Raw genomic sequence first — 12,552 nt, forward strand, 5'->3', positions numbered from 1 at the left:
CACCAGCCAGGGCGAAATGCTTTTTCTTTTCTTTGCTCCTAGGACACAACTCTTTCGCACTCACTCATTTGCTTGGCTGCTCCATCTCCATTTAACCTCTTAATGTTGGACTTCTTAATGTTGGAGTTCTCAGGCCTTAAAGCTCAACCTTCCTCTCCACTTAATGTGGGTCACTCAAGTTCCATATCTGTAGATGCCATCTACAGATCCGATGTTTACAAATTTGAATCTCCAACCACGGCCCCTTTCCCTGAATTCCAGACCTCGGCATCCAATTGCTTTTCTTTATAGCTTTCCCACGTACATATTTGTATCCTGCTTAGGTTGTCACCAGTAAAGAAATAACCCTCTTTCAAGGCCATTCTAAATGCCACAGCTTACATGAAGCCTCGCCTGATACCCCGTTGATGATCTTCAAGCCTAGTTTAGAGGTCAGCTCAAGGGAAAAAGCAGAGGAGGTCTTGACTGCATCATTAACAGAAATTTTTTGCTGGGGGCTTCTAGTGAAATTGGTAAAAAGCAGCTTCTTACATTAAATGACCAAAACTGTACTGTTAAAAATGCATTATAAAAGTTAAGGCTAGGGATGGGCAAAAATGTTAAGGTGGGGTTGCTCATTCAATTGAATTAATATTCATGAACAAGCTAAAAATAAAAAAGGAATGAGAGAACAAAAGGCCAAGAACAACCACGACAGTCCTGAAGAAGAGTAGGAGCTTGGCCCCCTAGTCATCATGATGTACTATAAAGCTGTAATTGCTAAGATGGTGTAGTATTGGATTAGCTGCCCTTCCTCTGTTATTTCTGCACATTTCAGTCGTAATGATACTAGGAGGGGCAAAGCAAGTTAAGTGTTCATGGGGTGGGGGGGACGGCGCGGTAAGTGTCGAAACCCGAGCAAGGTTAGGAGGGTACCTATGTGGGGATAGCCTGCTGTGGAGATCAGGTCCCGGTGGTAGGAGGGACATCCCTGCAGAGGGACAGCCTGGCTTGGAGGGGTGTCAGATCCTGAACGCAGTGATGAGGATCTCCCCGCAGAAGGGCCCTAGGCACAGGGTGTCAGTCTGAGCAGCTGAGGAAGCCTGAAGCTTCCTTACCCGGCACCCTGGGGTATGGGTGGGGGCAGCCTAGAATGGAGAGGGGGCAGAAAATGTATAGGGGGAGAGAAGGGCATTGGCAGGTTCAGTGGGTTTGTAATGACGGTGAGGTGAAGCCACAGGGACAGCACCCCTGAAAGTCAAGGGACAATAGAGTTTTAGAACGTAAGGGGTTATTAACAGAGTCAGCTATGTGAAGTCAAGTGGGATAAGGACTGAATCTGTAGGTGTGGGTTTGGATTGCAGGGTCAATAACGAGTGGATGTGAATTATGAAAGAAGGAAATAGAAAGTATAGATTACTGAAGGAAGGTGCTATAGTGGCGGGAGAGAAAAAGGATAACTTGAGTTGGCACGGTGGAGGGAAAAGTACTCTGAGAATGGGAGAGACTGGGTTGTTTGTAGGCTTAGAAGAAGAATCCAGCAGAGAAATTTAAAACAAGGGTGTGAAGGAAGGTGATACATCAGAATAAATAGTAGAGGAAGGGCAGGGGAAGGGGATCACATATCCCAACTGCATTTAAATCTGCTGTACTGATGGAACACCTCAGTTTTTCCTGGCCTTTCACTGTAACCCCCAATGCTGCAGTAGATAATTGTGTACATAATTCCATACTTGCATTTATAATTCCCATAGGTGAGATGACTGGGTAAAAACATGCATTTCAGATTTTGATAGATATTGCCAAATCACCTGCCAAAGCAATTGCACTTTCACTGGCAGTGCTGTATAAATTCTTTATTGCTTTATAAGTTTAGAGTTCACATATCCCCCCCTTCATGCCCAAATATGGAAAAAGAGATAAAATATTTTGACACATATCTTACATATAAAATGTTTCTACTTTTTCTAGACCTTGGTTGGTATCAATTTGGCAGTGATTTCACAGGCTTCATCCAGTTTTACGTACACATGTGTGTATGTATATCTGTGCGCACATATGTTCCCACACATGCCTGAAGACATGTGTGAGTGTATGCATGTGTATATATGCTCCAAAAGAGTTTCCCGGGTTGTTAGTAGAATGTAACTTTTAGAACTGAGAAAAACAATTTTAACTAAAAAGACATGAATTGGTACCTACTTGTGAAAATTTTTAAAGAGTTCTTTTAAAAGTCTGACTTGAAATACTTTAGTAGAACTACGCGAGAAACTCTGGTTAGCAGGGCCTAGTATATAAAGCCGGTAGTCACTGGGTGCTGCGTTCTTCAGGGCATGTGCTTTGCATGCAGAACAGGAACTGCCTGAACAGAGCCAGCGCAGCATTCTTGTTCGGAAGAATTTTCCTCCTCCTCCATTTGTGGCTCAGTTCTTAAATTGTTCCTGTTTTTTACTTTTCCCAAAGTTGAATCTCTACAATAGTTGAACCTTACTCCTGTATCTTTTGTGATTATTTCTCTTATAAAATGCATGTATAATTTTAAATTCTCAAACAGTGAAAGCTCCCAGTTTTTAAAAAATGTTTTGTTTTGAATATTTTAGACTTACGGAAAAATTGTAGAAATAGTGCAGTTCCCATCTATCTATCACCTAGTAGCCACCAGTGTTAACTAACCATTGTACAGTTATCCAAACTAAGAAATTAATGTTGGCACGATGCCATTAGTTAAACCACAGGCTCGGATTTGGGTTTTGTGAGTTTTCCCACTGCTGTCCTTTGTATGTCCCAGGAACCAACATTTGTTGCTTAAATTATTCCAGCTTTGGACATTGGGAGCTCTTTTCAGGGTGACTCCTGGACCCTTTTGACATGCCCCATCCCCCACACCCTTTTTTTTTTTTAGTCCATCTGGCCATCCTTTAAAATAAAATTTTAAGAAAACTGCTTTGCATGGTTTCCTTAGTCTCTTCTAATACGTAACATTTCTTCAGCCTTTCATGACCTTAAGGCTTGCAGGGTACTGTGAGTTATATTGCAGAATCTTTCAATTTGGGCTTTTCTGATTTCTTATGATTAATTGAGGTTATAGATTTTTGGCAAGAATACTGCAAAATGCAGTATGCTGTAGGGGTGATGGTAACCTTGATCACTTAGTTTAGCTGGAGCATGTTGGATTCTCCATTGTCAAGTTACTATTTTTCCCTTTATAATTAATATATATTCATAGTAGATATACTTTAGGACTGTGCAAATAATCCTGTTTTCAAACTTTCATCCACTGATTTTAGTATCCATCAGTGGATCTTATCTACAGTTATTATTGTGGTATTGCAATGCTTATTTTCTCTTTTCGTAATCCTCTACATTTATTAACTAAAATTCTTCTATAAGGGAAAATTGTCCTTTCGCTTTCCCTCCTTCCCTCCCTCACATTTTTTGCTCACATTTATCTTTATTTGATAACTTCAGAAACCAAACACACCTCCCTGCCTTCCTGTTTGTACTCATGGACATTTATTTTATTATGTAGCTTATCTAATTTTGTCATTTATTTTGTTGCTGAAATTGTTCCAGCTTTGGACATTGGGAGCCCTTTCAGGTTGACTCCTATACCCTTTTGACATGCCCCATCCTTTATTATTGAGAACTCCCTCCCCTCCCCAGCCTCCCCTTCTTTCCTTTGTTCCCTCCTTCCTTCCTAAGATGCTCCACGCTGTTACCTATTTTCCCTGCCCCAGCCTCACAATCAGCTTCTTCTCAAAACAGCCCTCGTTCTTTTTAGTGGAGGGTGATATGTGGGTTCAAGATCTAGGCGCCAGATGTGCATGTTGTTTGGAATGTGATGACTTCTAGGCCCTTTCTTTGATGCTTTAGTAGTGTTTTCTCATTTGTTTATATTATACAGTACCTCCTTTTGCATTTTGCTATTAGTGTCTACAGTAGGGTAAAATAGAAATCAAATTTTAAGGTAAATGTATAATATGTTGTAATATTTCATGTTGCTTTTGCTTTTGACAGGATAAGGAATTTTCTTCTGTAAAATCAATTTTTATTTATAAATTTTTTTGTTCATATTTATCTTTATTTGATAACTTCAGAAACCAAACACAGCTGACTGTTGGAGTTTGAAGGAAAAAAGGGGTGAATATTTACTCCTTTAATCTTTTTGTAATTTTTCCCTATTCATTCATTCATTCATTCCATTTTATTGAGCTATAATGACAAATAAAATGATATGTACTTTCTTCCCCTTTAAGACCTTGCTTGGAGAAGCGGGGATGGAATTAGTTCTTTCTTAGTGGGTGTTTATAATTGAGTTTTTCTCTTTGGCATATTTATTGGGTTGTATGTTGACAAAGATTCTATTATATGTTGAGAATGAAAATTGGTAAACCTAAGCAACACTATTTGCATATGATGGTGTTTAAAGCTTATATATTGATGTGACTTCTTTTGGAGTAATTGGCACATAAGCTTATTGACATTTAATGTTTAAACAAGCTTTTAGAATAGGAAAAATAGCTTTGAATATTTCTTGTTGAAGAAAAATTACCTTGATTTTTGCATTAAAAAATATTTGTTGATACCCCCTGTGTCAGGCACAATGCCAGATACTAGAAATGCTGTTAAGGTAATCATGGTCCAAATATTTTATAAGACAGGCTTAAGAATTTTTTAAAAGTTATATTAATATAATTTCACAATTTTAAATAGTATGGAAGGATCTAAAGTAAAACTGTAAGTTTTCCCAGCCCTAAACTACACTCTCCCCAATCATTGGTGTATCTTTGAGACCCTTCTCTTTACGTATGCACAAAGATTATACATATTAATAATGTCTTTGAAAGATAAGTGGGTTTATTCTCTAAGCATTTTTCTGTAGCTTGCTTTTTGTTTTTCACATAAAAATGTAGGTTCATAATGTTTTCATTTTTATAGAGAGTCACCCATTTTTTTATCCTAACTTTTGATTAAATGAATAGCTGAGAATGATTAAAAACAATGAGAATCCAAAATCAAAGGTCATGTAAACAAACAGTAAGGGAGAGGCAATCCAGTCTCTATAAAGTAAGTAATGTCTTGCTAATCTCTATATATATAGAGATAGAATTATCAGAGAGCTAGCAGCTGTATTTTAGGCTTTCAGCAAGACTTTGATAAATTTCCAGACCAGGGATATTTAAAACTTGAAGCTCTTTGGTATCATAAAGGGCGAGTATACAGATAGAAATAAAGAATATACATAAATAGATGTTTTGTAAAAAAGAATTTGAATCTTGTGAAATGATGTGAGGAGGAAAGGAGGGTGCAATAAAACATTTCCACATACAAACTGGAATATTTTGTATATTATATGCTATTATACATATATATTATATGCTGCTGAAGTGAGCACTAAACTAGAATATTTAGTATGTTAAATAATTAAGATGATTAGAATAAATTTCAGGAAGATGTCATAGAGTTGTCTGAATAGAAAGAAGGGTTAGGTGATGATGTGCGTATTGATAAAATATAAGGTAAGATGTGATTCATATGATGACTTCTGAACCATGATATTGCTCAAACTAGAGTCTTAAAGAAAGTGATTTTAAGTCAAAATAAAAAGAAAAAAACTAACCCAACCCCTCATTTTAACATAGTAGTAGATAATAGATAGATGGATCTTGTCATCCCGAGGTAGTGTAAGCCAAAGATACTTGGATATATGCTAACATTTAGAAAATACATGGTATTTTTCTCTTATAATCTTTAACTCACGAGATCAGGAGTAGTCTTGAATCTCTGAAGCTGGAGAACAGGAAGTGAGAATGGTATTTCAAAACATTTTGCAAAAAGTATGTGAAAGTGATTGACCATTGTCTGCTCGTCATTTGGTATCTCAAGGCATCAAGTGTTCAGTTGTATTCAGAAATACAAAAGAAAGTTACTTCCTCTACAGTGGTAGCCAGGGCTCTCTACTGTAATCCATAATTTACTCCTCTGAAGTCAGCTTTTTCAAATAAGGGAGAGAAAATATAGGAAATCATGTGGAAGGGCAGCCTGCTTCCATTTATACAGGTTTAGGTAAGAAAACCAGTATGCTTTGCACAAGTATCTTCCTCAGGACAGCGTGTAACATACTTTATGTGTGTCCTGGAGACAGCGCAGTGTCATTTTGCCATGGGCTGCCTTCCTGCTTGAACAGATTTCTTGAACCCCAGTCAGAGCACCTTCAGCTTCATACAGCAAACACCTGTGGGGGCCTACTTCATCACAGGTTTGGGGTGCTGGGCGCTTGGGATAGAAAGACAAGTAAGATATCTCCTACCCACTTGGTCAGGGTTAATCCAGGTCCACTAAAGCCCTTTAGCAGGCAGGTCTGTGACAGTGACAATGCTGGGACTTAAGATCTCAAATGCTCCCCAGTTTTTTCTCCTTTTTAAGGTTGAATAATATTCCATTGTGTGTATATAACACATTTTGTTTGTTCATTCATCTGTCACTGGATACTTGGTTTGCTTCTACCTTTTAGCAATTGTGAATAGTGCTGCTGTGAACACAGGTGTGGTGATATCTCATTGTGGTTTTGATTTACATTTTTCTGATAATTAGTGACATTGAGCATTTTTTTGTACACTTGTTGCCTTTGTGTATATAATCTTTGAATGACACCTATTTTTTTATTTTTAAGATTTTTTTTTTATTTTTTAGAGAAAGGGGAAGGGAGGGGTAAAGAGAGGGAGAGAAAATCGGTGTGCAGTTGCCTCTCAAGTACCCCACACTGGGGACCTGGCCCACAACCCAGGCATGTGCCCTGACTGGGAATGGAACTGGCAACCCTTTGGTTCGCAGGCTGGCATTCGATTCAATGAACCACAACCTCCAGGGCTCATGCCTATTTTTTTAATGTATGCCTTAAACATGCATAGGGTTGCCATTCCTTTGTAGTTAAACATTGGAATTCCAAATCAGGTCCCTGCTTTTTTTTTGGACATTCTCCAGTAACATGCACAGCCTACAATATGAGAGTTACTTAAAGACTGCAGAAGGGAAAGGGGTTATAAAATAAGTACATTTATCAGAGATCTGACATCCCTGCAAATATCCATGTTTGACACCCACATGTGCACTTGAAGAGGATATCTTAATGACATCAGGCAGTTGGAATTGATAGGCCAGTGGCCTTCAGAAAAGTTAAATGGCATTTGTAGTCAAGACTATTATCCAAAACAATACAACCTGGCATATGAGTGGCATAAAATCGGAATTGGGGGTTTCTAGGAGTTACTGATTAAATGTAAAATTATAGCATGCAACTGCCCTATAACTTTATATTGAAAAATTCACATAAATACTTCTAGTTTCCACTTAGGTCCTAGTAGGAATTTTCCCTCATTTTGCACATGAGCTTACTGTTGACTGAAAGTGACATATATATTTAATCTTTTAACAGGTTAATATTTAGGCTTGTCTTTGTCCGTTCTGTTTTTAGTTGGATACTGAATTTCATAATTCCTTCCACAGGAGATACAATGTAAGAATATTGCACCCCTGGCCGAGCACTGTAGCAGAGATTCCTGTCTCAGTGCTATCCTTCTGAGTGTAGAGGCTTTATGTCACCCGCTTGGCAGACCGCAGAGAAATAGATCTTTTGAAAACTGTCTCCTAAAACTCTGAGTTTTTCCCTCTGTAGCTATTATGCTCTATCCCTGGTATCCACTTGTCAGGAGTAGAGCCCACACAATGAGCTATTTTAATGAGTGAAAACATTTTTATGTGAACAAAGTATAAAAGGGAAGCAAGCTTCAGATAAATAAATTTCATGTTATTTGGATAGCACAGGACAAATATAAAACATCGTATTCTTCTAAACATATCCTAATTTACCACTTCCTTGTGACCCTAAACCTTGAGATTTTTTTCCTGTTCTAGATTCACAGCCACAGTCCTTTTTCAGTTTTAGGTTTGGCTCTGTCCTGGTTAATTTCATACTTCCAGATCCTCAAAAAGACCTGGGGAGCAGGGTTTTGCCACACTGTTATATTGTGAACTCTAATTGCTAAGTCACTTTTTAAAAAGATCTTATTTATTTAATTTTAAAGAAAGGGGAAGACGAGGAGACAGGGAGAGAATCATCAGTGCGTGGTTGCCCCTCACATGCCCCCTACTGGGGACTCAGCCCACAACCCAGGCATGTGCCCTGACTGGGAATTGAACCAATGACCCCTTGCTTTGCAGGCCTGCATTCAGTCCACTGAGCCACACCAGCTAGGGTGCTAAGTCATTTTTTTTAATGGTAAAAATAACTAGACCTTGGCGTGGAAGTGATAAGGAAGAAAAGGAACTAATTTCCTTAAATTAATTATTTTTCAAATAGCTTTAAACCCGTATTATTTTCTCAGTGTAGACAAACTTCATACTTTCTAGGACTTCCTGAATACACAGTCCAGATGGGTTTAATTGTTGTTCATTAACATTCTTCATCAAGAGTGTGGACTGTTTATTTTACATTAACTTTCAGATGTTTATGTATATATTTTAATCCTTACCTGAGGCTGTGTGTATTGATTTTGGAGAAAGGGAGAGAAACATCTATGTGAAAGAGAAACATCAATCAGTTTTTCTCTCGTATGTGCTCTGAGCAGGGACTGAAACTATAAACCAGGCATGTGCCCTGACTAGGATTCGAACCCCCAACCTTTTTGTCTATAGGACAGTGCTCCAACCAACTGAGCCACACTAGTCAGGGCTGTATTTTATATTTTAAGCTTTCAAAGAGTGGGAATCGTGTGTTTGATAACATGAATATGAATTAACCATGCTGTTAGATTAACCAACATAATACCACTTTACTTTTTTAATGGAGTACACATTCAAGCAAAGACCAAGAGAGCAATACTCAGGGTGGCTTCTAGTTGTCTTACTGTATATAGGCCTCTTTGGCTCCAGAAATATTACTGTCATTTTTTCTGACACAACTCCAAACAAGCTAATGTGCTTGATCAGTAAATTTTTATCAGATGCTACATTAGGTACTAGTCACCAGGTCAAGGAAATAGCAATTTTGTCTTGCAATTTTAAGAGGGGAGGAGGTGATAGAGAATTGAACTACTTATTTCTTTGGTTTGTCTTCTGTTCCCATTGGACATCAGCTCAGTATTGGACATACACAAAAGAAAATAGTTGGCTGTACAATTCGGCTAACATAATTAGCATATGGTTAATATTGTACTTTAGACAAATAAATGAAGTTATCTTCAGCACGGGCAATAATGAATGGATAGCTTTTCCTTCATAAATAGTATGAATGGTTTTCTTTTTCTCAGAACTTCAAGGTAAAAGTTAATTTCATCTAGCCATACTCATTCAAGTTTATTTAGAACCTATTTACTATTTCCTTATAAAAGTAACACATGCATATTAAAAAATTTGGAAACAGAAAAGTATTATAAGCAGTAAAGAATTTTTACTGTCTAATCACTTTATATACTTAAAATTTTTTGAGACCCTATTATATAAAGATTTATATTCCAATTTTGATAACTTTTTCTATTTGAAAAATATATAAATGCTAACAAGGGCAAAGGAAAAGCAAAAATCACTTATCTTTCTACCCAGTGGCACTATTAAAATTGTCAGTTATGTGCTAACAGAATTTTTTCTAGCCATCTATTTTTTAATTGATGATACTGTACAAACCTTTTAATCCCCCATCTCTTTGTAAAATATTTTGAGTATTTCCCACTTCAGCAATATTCTTCTGCAATGCAGTTTTTTTTAAGAATTTATTTTTAAAAAAAGAATTTACTTATTTATTTTTAGACAGAGGGAAAGAGAAAGAGAGGGGAAAAAAAATCCACTGGTTATTGCCTCTTATACGTACCTGCGCTGGGGACTGAACCAGCAACCCAGGCATGTGCCCTGATCAGAAATCAAACTAGCGACGTTTGCTTTGCGTGATGATGCCCAATCAGCTGAACCACAGTTTTTAATTGGTGCGCTGTATTTCTGTTGTGTTGGTGTACTGTAATTTCCTTAATTCCCTATTTTGGAGCATTTAAATGGTTTCCCAGTTTGGGGGTTTTTTTGTTTGTCTTTGCTGTTACAAATGACAGCATGCACGCATCCCTGGTTATTTTTTAAAATATGTTTTATTGATTATGCTATTACAGTTGTCCCATTTTCCCTCTTCACTCCCCTCCACCCTGCCCACCCCCTCCCACCCACATTCACCCCCTTTAGTTCATGTCCATGTGTCATAAGTTCTTTAGCTTCTACATTTCCCATACTATTCTTGCCCGCCCCCTGTCTATTTTCTACCTACCATCTATGCTACTTATTCTCTGTACCTTTACCCCCTCTCTCCTCCTCCCACTCCCCTGTTGCTAACCCTCCATTGATCTCCATTTCTGTGGTTCTGTTCCTGTTCAGGTTGTTTGCTTAGTTTCTTTTTGTTTTAGGTGTGGTCATTAATAATTGTGAGCTTGCTGTCATTTTACTATACATGTTTTTTATCTTCTTTTTCTTAGATAAATCCCTTTAACATTTCATATAATAAGGGCTTGGTGATGATGAACTCCTTTAACTTGACCTTCTCTGAGAAGCACTTTATCTGCCCTTCCATTCTAAATGAAAGCTTTGCTGGATAGAGTAATCTGGGATATAGGTCCTTGTCTTTCATGACTTGGAATACTTCTTTCCAGCCCCTTCTTGCCTGCAAGGTCTCTTTTGAGAAATCAGCTGACATTCTGATGGGAACTCCTTTGTATGTGACTGTCCCCTTATCTCTTGCTGCTTCTAGAATTCTCTCCTTCATTTTTACCTTGGGTAATGATAGTATGATGTGCCTTGGAATGTTCCTCCTTGGGTCCAACCTCTTTGGGACTCTCTGAGCTTCCTGGAAGTCTATTTCCTTTGCCAGATTGGGGAAGTTCTCCTTTATTATTTGTTCAAATAACTTTTCCACTTGTTGCTCTTCCTCTTCCCCTTCTGGTACCCCTATAATTTGGATGTTGGAATGTTTAAAGATGTCCTGGAGGTTCCTAAGCCTCTCCTCATATTTTTGAATTCTTGTTTCTTCCTTCTTTTCTGTTTGGTTGTTTCTTTCTTTTTTCTGGTCCATTCCATTGATTTGAAACCCAGTTTCCTTCCCATCACTATTGGTTCCCTGTGCATTTTTCTTCATTTCACTTATTGTAGCCTTCATTTGTTCATCTAATTTGCAACCAAAGTCAACCAATTCTGTGAGCATCCTGATCACCAGTGCTTTGAACTGTGCATCTGATCTGTTGGCTATCTCTCAGTTGCTTACAAGTAGTGCCTGCGGGGCTTTCAATTCTGTTTGAGCCATCTTTTTTTTCCCTTTAGTCTGGTTGCACCTGTTATGTATGAGCGGCGGAGGCTTAGGTGTTCAACAGGGCAGGGCACCCTAGTCGCTGGGTTGTGATGCTGTATGTTGGGGCGGGGTCTGAGAGGGAACAATGGCGCCTGCTCAGCTCTTTCTAGGACTTCAGTCCCCTCTGCTGCTTCCCACAAGCAGATTGGGCCCTTCTGGTGCTGGCTCCCTGGCAGGTGGCCTTGTGTACTTTCTAGGACCCTGTGGGTCCCCCCAAGGAGCTCTCCTGTGAGGCTGGGAGGTTCTCCGGGCACCTCAACCCCCACAAGTGTTTTTAATCGGTGTTTTTAGGCTTTATTTCCCGGCGCTGGGTCCCTGGGTTGCACAGTCTGTGTTGCTGCCCGTGTTGGCCTAGTTTATCTGCACGCAAATGTGTGACTGTGGACAGCCAGCTGCCTTATGCACCTCACTGGGTCTGCTCGTTGCCTCCCGTGCCTGGGGTCTGCCACCAGGTCCGTCAGCTGCCCCTGCGCATCTGTGGTCCCCAACTGCTGCCAGTACTCTCTGAGCCCCCATCTGCCAGCCACTGCTTTTTCCTGCCAGGACCCCTTGACCCCTCTCCGTAGGCCTCTGACTCTGTCCCTCTTACCGATCTGGATGAATGGTTGTCAGATTTCCGTACAGTTCATTTCTCTCTGTTCTGGTTGGGTTTTGTTTCTGAATTTTTGTCGTCCTTAGTTTTAGTCGTGCAAGGAGGCACAGTGTATCTACTATGCCTCCATCTTGGTCAGAAGAGCATCCCTGGTTATTTTTTTAAATACACATTTTTTCCAGTTTAACGTATAAGCATCTTCCTGTGTCACTGAAAATTCATTTTAAGTAAGTATTATATGCTAATGTAGATAAATCAGTTTATTTTTCTTTTGATGGATTCAGACTCAGATTTGGTTTTGGTAAATGGATCAATATCTGACATGGATATATGTTTCTTAAAAAGATCATGAGCAACAACAAAATAACCAGTAGCTAACCAACTGCTATTCAAGTCCAAGAACAATAGAAACTGTCAAATACTGAGAGTAGCAATGACTTAATAGGATGGAGGTCTGCAGCAAATACTTGAGTTTGGTTTTATCCGTGTGTAAAAGCTCCAGCCCACCAGGAGAACTGAGGTATTCAAGACCCTTAATGATAACTCCATGCTGGGTGCAACGTTCACATTCAGCGATTGTCTACATTTATCATTGTTTAAAAAC

The 12,552-nt window shown here is 38.8% G+C and overlaps 1 protein-coding gene across 14 annotated transcripts in view; it reads left to right on the top strand.

Moving 5' to 3' along the window:
* SPAG9 (sperm associated antigen 9) overlaps positions 1–12,552 on the top strand; it is a 113,969-nt gene that overhangs the window by 56,598 nt on the left and 44,819 nt on the right. The gene's annotated exons all lie outside the window — the stretch shown is intronic.

The sequence above is a fragment of the Phyllostomus discolor genome, chromosome 8 (assembly GCF_004126475.2).
Source record: "Phyllostomus discolor isolate MPI-MPIP mPhyDis1 chromosome 8, mPhyDis1.pri.v3, whole genome shotgun sequence".
Lineage (NCBI taxonomy): Eukaryota > Metazoa > Chordata > Mammalia > Chiroptera > Phyllostomidae > Phyllostomus > Phyllostomus discolor.